This window comes from Coenobita brevimanus, chromosome 92 (genome assembly GCF_032717465.1).
Source record: "Coenobita brevimanus isolate Jiangsu-jjx chromosome 92, ASM3271746v2, whole genome shotgun sequence".
Classification (NCBI taxonomy): Eukaryota; Metazoa; Arthropoda; class Malacostraca; order Decapoda; family Coenobitidae; genus Coenobita; species Coenobita brevimanus.
The window spans coordinates 35608649-35616957 of NC_137045.1; the positions used below are offsets into that span (position 1 = coordinate 35608649).

Genomic DNA, 8309 nt, shown 5'->3' on the forward strand with positions numbered 1-8309 from the left:
AGAACGACCATGCTGCCTTTCCTACTCGCTTCTGTCCATACCAAACGCACCAGCACTTCAAAACTGCACTTATTTCTGTAATTTAACCCTTCAAAATAAGTGTGGAAACAAGTATCAGCATCACACGTTTTGAACCATTATCATATATATATATATTTTTTTTAAATAAAAGGCAGAAGGAGCCAAAGGTCAGGAGCCCCCAAACTGTTCCATCCAGGAAAAAAAAAATACAACAGGAGCCAAATTCAAGATCTGTTCATTTCGAGATGCCTGGACACTATCTATCTATCTATTGCCAGACGCCTTAATCCCTTATACGGGGTGGCCACAAACAAGTCGCCTTCATGTCACCCTGTCTCAATTCACACACCCGTCTCTGATATACCTCTCCACCCCATCCCTCCATCTTATCCTTGGCCTTCCCCTCCCTCTCTCCCCCTCCACCTCACTTACATACACTCTCCTCGTCAGACTCTCACTCCCCATTCTCTCCACAAGGCCAAACCACCTCAGTGTGTTCCTCCTAATGCTTCCTATCACATCCACATCCACACCACAACGATCCTTCACATCCTCATTTGTCAGTCTGTCTCTCCATGTGACTCCACAGGCTCATCTCAAATAACTCATTTCCACTGCTCTCACTCTTGACTTGTGTCCCTCCAACAAAGTCCAAACTTCACTTCCATACGTCAGAGTTGTTATTACAGTACTGTCATGTAAAAAAATTTTCACTTCCGTTCTCACTTCCCTGTTTCTTATCACTGCCTTCAAGGAACCAGCAACCTTTCTTCCTTGTTGTACCCTGTCAAGCACTTCACCCTCCAAACTTCCATCATTACTCGTCACACTACCCAAGTACTTAAACGTACTCACACACTGCGTTTAAAAGACTGATCATAGGAAGTAGGAAATATAGACAGAGGTAGACAGTTGCAGAGTTGACCAGTTGCATAAATGAAGGACTGGGAGTAACGGTTAACTCTTGCATTAGAGTGTTCGACAGAAAAGGGATGAGAGTTAGTTGCTAGACTGGTTCTACGCACCCGTCGTAGAGGTGGAGGGATGCATGCAGACAGTTCAGAGGAGCAGTGACCATTGAAGTAGCGATAGAAAGAGATAAAGGTGCAACAGTGAGGGGAAGAGACCGAGGTTGAGTGGAGCCAGTAAGAGGAGGAAAGTTAATGAGACGAAAAGCCTTTGACTCCACCTTATTGAGAAGAGCTGTATGTGGGGAACCTCCCCACACATGAGTACTCCACACAGGGGAGATTAAAGCCTGTGTATAAAGTCAACAACTGTGCAGGGGTAAAGAAGGCACGGAGTCGGCTTAGCACACCCAATCTCTTGGAAGCAGATTTTACAAGAGATGTAATATGATCTTTCCAAGATAAGTCCCGAGTGAATGAAACCCCAAGCATGTTCAACGATGATGCAGGATTGAGCTGGATATTATTGCACTTCTCGTCTTTTTCTTAGTTTGTCGAGCTCCTAATTGAAACTAACAGAAATGTACATACCATCATGATATTTAGCTTGCTTGTGTTGCTTAGTCTGTTGGGATTTGCATTTTCTTCAGCTGCATTTGTTTCCCTATGTCATGGCTCCCCAGAGTGACTAATAGTATTATTAAGAAATTAGCAAGTTTTAAAAGTTGTGGTTTTTATCCCCAACCTAACCCAGGCTGTCTCCTACCCTCACCTCACCACATCCAGCCTTGTTGCCCTCGCTCCAGTCCATTTCCTCAGGGAGCAGTTATACTATGTCTTCCCACAGTGGCCTGCCACCCTTTAACCTCATTCAGTAATATGGGGAAGAGAGCAATATATTCTCCTAAACATATTTCACCAACTACTTACTGTTCGGTATGGACAATATACGATATAGAAGTTTTCAAAATCATCTATTCGGGACAAAAAACTCTGCCACGTAGTCCCACTCGGAGGTTCATTCATTCATTCATTGCCAGACGCCATGTATCCCAAACGGGGTGGCCAAGGGCTTAGAGTTAATTGTTTTACAGGGAGGGGCACTAATCCTCCACCAACCCCACTTGACACGTAGGGATGCCAACAGCATCTGGTGTTCCCAGGCGGTCACCCATCCAAGTACTAACCAGACCCAACGTTGCTTAACTTCGCTGATCGGACGGGAAGCGGTGTACTCAACGTGGTATGGCCAGAAATATTTCAGAGCAAAGCGATGGACTGTATGCTGTATATGTACGTCAGTCTAAGTGATTCTAATGCTGCTGAACTACAGTAAACTACGACTGTCTTCCTGATATACATTTATGAATATTTTGTCTACTGGCCCCCTAACTCTACTTTGTATCCCAAATGCTGCAACCATATCACGTTAAGACACTGCCTGAAAGCACTCCAGAAGAAGCCCTAGGTTTCTCCACTCCCCACCATAAAGGCTTGTGTGATGAAAATGAAGAGAGTATAAATGATCTTTTTATAATGAAGAGGAGAACACATAACAACAGGTTGACTCATCCTAGCTCCTTAACCCTAAAAACTGAAGTCCAGAATCTCAGAATTGAAACCTAGAGAAAACTTCGTAATATGGAAAACAAATGGTGGCCTGAGCAAGCCAAAGAGATATAAACGTTGGCTAATATTAATGGCCAGTATGGGCTCGACAAGTCCACAAAAACCATCTACGGGCCAACGAAACACAAAATATCCCTTATTCAATCAGCCCAAGGAGAGCTTCTGAAAGACAGGCAAGTAATCCTAGAAAGATGGGCACAACAACACTTCAATACTGTTCTGAATCGAAGAAACCTGGTGGCGCACAGTATCTTTGATAACATCCCAAATGCTCCTTTAGCAGCAGATCTTGATGTCCCTCCTACGTTTGCTGAAACTGCTCAGTGTCTAAAAAATAACCTAACCTCATGGCATACCATCTGAACTGAACAAAGAGGGTCGCTAATTACCCCACCGATGACTCCATGATTTCATACCGACTATCTCAAACAAAGAACGAATTCCAACTGATTGGCTTACTTCTGATATTGTAACCATTTACTTGTAAAAAAGGGACCACTCTAATTGTGACAACAACATAAGTATCTCCCTCCTTGTGAATTCAAGCAAAGTACTAGCTAAGATTATGTCATCCAGTCTCACAAAACATCTGGTTGAATCAAAACTTCCTGAAAATCGTGGATTTTGGAATTAACGAAAAATTATCTTTGTTAGTCCCACATCATGTTCTAAGTGAAGCGTGTTTATCGCCTCTACCATATTCTTGAATGTTCCTCGCACATGACATGATGGCAAACTTCATCTGTTGCTTAAATTTTTCCATAACTGACCGTCAAAAATGGTAACCTGCATACACCTTCGATTCTCAGCTTTAAGCATGTGGCCAAATGTGACATGGATAATAATACAGCACAGGCGTTATGTATTTGATTGTACGTCGTGCTTGATGTGTATATTTCCGTTCGTATCTAATTCATCCTGATAATGACAGCAATATTAAAACGGATATAAAAACTACTGTGTTGCCCTACAGTATGTGTAAATATCATTCGCACAACCATGAACTGTAGGGTTGTATTGTTAACATGTTGCCAGCTCGTATAAAATAAACATATTACCAACTGAGATACATATTTGGAACATAATCAGCAACTCTAGTGTCTAAAACATCAAAACACTCACAAAAAAATAGGCATAATTCCGCATTCGTAGAAGGGATTGCGAGCTGTCCCTGCATACCACCAACCAGGAAATCATTCACTGTGCTTAGCCAGCTTGTGAAATGGTACTTTATGGTTAGTATTAAGTGTTCCTATTCTTTAAGTACTAACATCCCTCTCGGATCGATAAATTTCGGGTTAGGCATGAATACAGTAGTTTGTGCTGGCCAGAGTGTATGGGGCGTTTGCGTGTGTGAGGCCATCCAATTTCGTGCGGCCGGACTACACTGTGAAAAAGGGAAAAGCAAAATTCCCGAGTTGGATTTGTGAGATAAAAATGTGAGACAAACCCCACGGATGCACGAGAGGAACGGGAAGCTGATGGTTGATATTTTTTTCTGGCTGTATCTGCGAGATTGTTTGGTATCCATTGCAACCAGCCTGTTTGTCTCGATGCTTATCAAATGGTTTGCCTTTCCTTCTGCCTGCCTGCTTGCCTGTCTACCTCCTGCTTCCTGTACTGACTAGCTGCCCGTGTTCCTGTTTGTCTCCTTACACGTTGCCGTTTCTGCTTGATGTCCTGTCTGTCTGCCTCCCTGCTTGTCTGCTGTCCTGTCTGTCTGCCTGTTTTCCAATCTATTGCTCTGGCAATTTCTTGTCCTTTCTGCCTCTTTATCTCCCTCTCTACCTGTCTGCTTATTGCCCTACTTTCTTGCTTGCTAGTCTTCTTGCGTACATGCTTGAATACCTTCTTTGTTCATGACAGACGTATACCACTCCGTTTGCTTACTTACCTGCCTGCCTGTCTGCCTACACAACGATTCGACTGCTGAATACTGGCCTGACTACATTTTTGGCTATCGATTTTACTGCCTTCCAGCAGTCCAATGTCGACCTGGCCTGCCTGCAATTTTCCTTTTTATCTGCCCCCATACTTGTCTGTCTTTTTTTTCCCCCCCCCCGCGTGCCTACTTACCCATTTGCTTGCCTCCCTGCCTGCCTGTGTTGCTGTCTGCCTGCAAGTCAGCCTGCCTGCCGAAGTAAAGTAAGGGGGTTAGGGGCAGACGCTTGTATGTGCTTAGTGTTTGTCCTGATTTCCGTATCATATGGAATGAAGCGGGTTATTCAACAACTACCCTGGAATACATAGCTACTGCATCATCAAGGTTAGCATAACTACTCCTCCAAGGTGTTTTGACAGATACTTATTTTACTCACAACCTATAAAGGGTGGATGGATCCCTGAACCAAGTGGCGACAGCTGCCCTCACCGGGATTCGAATTCTGGCAAAATCGGACAGACACCTTCATATCTAGCAACGCTGACGATTCGGTCTCCTTTACCGAGTTATCCTGTCTGCCTGTAACTGTGTTACCTGCCTGCTTAATGCCTTTCGTTTTCCTTGCCTGATGTTCTTGCATCTTATTATTGCATGTATTCATTCTGTCCTTATCTATTCATCTATTGACACAGTAAGTCACCATGCCTCCTCACCACACCTGCCAGTACTCCTGTACCTCCTCCCTAGATACAGGAAGGGTGAGCAGTCCATTACACCCTTACTAAGAAAAAGGTGAAGCGGGACTGAACTCCCCGGCTATCTCTGGCAGCCTGACGTACCTCTGGGTAATGAAGCCAAATATAAGCACACAGGTCTACATCAGGTCAGCTCAGTTCACAGCCAGCCATATACACTTACACTTATACAGTTACACGGAAAGGTATCCTTACTCAGGGGTCCGATGGATACAAAAAGGAACACTACAATAACTGCCTTGCCGGAAGTGTTGGTACTCATCTCCTAATAAAGACGGTAGTTATCATTTAGCTCGGCTTTCTATGCGCTACAATCATATACTTATTATACTGGTATGAAAATATTATATTTATCATTACACAGAATGCTGGAAGCACTATGAGAATGACTGTAACTAAGTCATTGGAGGAATTGCCATGTAGGAATCGATGGTTGCCATACAGTAATAACCCTAAGAAACGGTGATATAAACTGAATAATAGATGCAATTATTAGGTCTTTCAAGTTTTAAACGTGACATCTAAGACCCTGGAAAACACTTGGAGTAGTCATAAACCACTGTATTAGTAAAGCACCACCCATGATTTTAAACGTTTTAATTATAATACGTTTGACAAAGGCTTCCTGCATTATTTCTGACCATTAACACAACACGCCCGTACTACTATTTATCATAAAAACTATGTTTGAGGAGGGCTTCCAGGTGTTTCAGGTACTGATATACCGTACAATGCATCAAGTGTGCTTAGCAGTTGATATGGATGGTGGTGTCATTTATATCTACACAGTTGTATTCATATTGTATTTATAAAATTGTATAAATTGAAATCGATGTGATTTTTACATCTCTGAACAGGGAATACTTTCATCCCATGCAAAACCATATTTATTGGATATTCAGAGTTACCTAAAGTTTCCATGGTCAATGCCTATATTTTCATTAACATCGTCCTTTGTGTCATAATGTTTAGCACAACATCGTAAGGATACTTTTCTGTGCAACTGTACTTGCCTCTCTCACAGCACTATCTATCCTTGTATCATGCTGCTTGTTGTAACTAATCATTATAACAGAAACTACTGCTCTAGTAATAAGTGTTATTCTTGTCCAGTATGGCAGAACCAGTAGAATAATCAGCAACACCCAGTCTGTCTGTGGTCCTACCTACGTGGCATTTCATTTCTATGGAGTTAAATATCTTTCCACTCCTATTTAACGCTTACGAGCAGCTTAGGCATGCAAGACTACCTTAGTGTGGATCTGAGGCCATGTGTGCGTGTGTACCAAACTATGTTCATATATGATTATTCTTACGGGCTTTTATACTTGCTTGTGTTTATGTGCATGCAAATGTGTGAGCCCCTGGCCACAAACGAAATACCTAAAAGTCGTAACTCATATAATGTAGGAAGTCCTCCTGAACATGCACATACATAACTGTGTGTGTGTGTGTGTGTGTGTGTATGTGTGTGTGTGTGTGTGTGTGTGTGTGTGTGTGTGTGTGTGTGTGTGTGTGTGTGTGTGTGTGTTAATTTTTGTTCTGATATTAAAAGACTGCCAGCTACCAGCCCGAGATTGTCGAGTTTTTAGGATGAGTCAAAATAAAGTGTTACTGCGCGCCGCCACTCACAAACACTTGGATAACAAACAGCAGAAGTGTCCTTGGTATGTCGGACGGTTTGTTGAAATTAATAAGAAAAGCTTAAACAAAATGATGTTTCCCCTTGATGCCAGTGTATTTATGAGTACATTTGTATGTACATCTACACACTCTAATACAAGTGTGTGTGTGTGTGTGTGTGTGTGTGTGTGTGTGTGTGTGTGTGTGTGTGTGTGTGTGTGTGTGTGTGTGTGTGTGTGTGTGTGTGTGTGTGTGTGTGTGTGTGTGTGTGTACTCTGAAAAGCACGGAGTAGCAGCTCTGCTTTAAACCTTCCCTTGCTCTTCTCTTCTGTCTCTGTCTGGCTCTCAGATTATTCCTATTTCGCCCTTCCTACCTCCCATGCTAAACTCCAAGTTGCCTCGTCCTGTGCTCTGACGCTCTTTAAATTCGTCTACCACTGTGTCCTCTTGTCTACTCATTATATACGGTAATAAAAAAATAAAATAACATTACTTTTGTGGTACCATCCTTGTTAAAAACTGAACTCTTTTTACAGTTCTGTTGTCTTAATAGTTTCAATGAGCATATATGATTCCCTGTACTGTCAGTCATTAAAGAAATAAACACAACATAAAATATGCCGATAATTGCGCCATATTTTCAAAAACATAAAAATTTTCCGACACATACAACTGTACATATATGATTGATCCAGGACATAAAACACTGCCTATTGTTACCTACTTTCTGCCACAAGGTTAATTATTTTATTTGGAAACTCCTGTATATATCGTATTTGTTTTTCTATCTATCAAGGGAGTTAGTCGGTAAATTGCCCAGTGTATTCCATGTAATTTTACTCGCCTGTCCTACGACCGCATACTCTCTCTCTCTCTCTCTCTCTCTCTTAATCCAATTTATCCATGTTCCTCCCTTATATATTATGTCCTCTCCCTGCCTTCTTCCTCACTCGCCCGCCTTCCCTTCCCTTTCTTCTCTGCTCTCTTAGTTAGTATTTTTCCCTCAATATCCTGTCTGGCTTTGTTATGCATTTTGGATTGTTCCTCTCTCTCTCTCTCTCTCTCTCTCTCTCTCTCTCTCTCTCTCTCTCTCTCTCTCTCTCTCTCTCTCTCTCTCTCTCTCACACACACACACACACACACACACACACACACACACACACACACACAAATTCAAACGTTTTAATATGTATATGCATATCCAGAAAGAGTTTTTGCTTGGATTTCGGGAGCTAACGTACTCCTTCCGAGTCAGCAACAAGCCCCCATAAAAACAAACATACAATTGCTGAAATATTATATATATATATATATATATATATATATATATATATATATATTCCGGATCTACACACACGTGTGTTCGAACAACTTCACACAGGAACAGATAAAACACATACACATGCTGGGTCACGCAGGCAGGCATGGAGGAATGGACAACACGCAGGCCAGCAGGTAGGCAATACGACATGGCTACACACATGTGGGTAG

The 8309-nt window shown here is 42.2% G+C and overlaps 1 non-coding gene across 1 annotated transcript; it reads right to left on the bottom strand.

Moving 5' to 3' along the window:
* Positions 1-2067: 2067 nt before the first annotated feature.
* Positions 2068-2186, bottom strand: LOC145412321 (5S ribosomal RNA). The gene has a single exon (XR_013899579.1). It is a non-coding gene; the product is annotated as a 5S ribosomal RNA (ribosomal RNA).
* Between the last annotated feature and the right edge of the window lie 6123 nt (positions 2187-8309).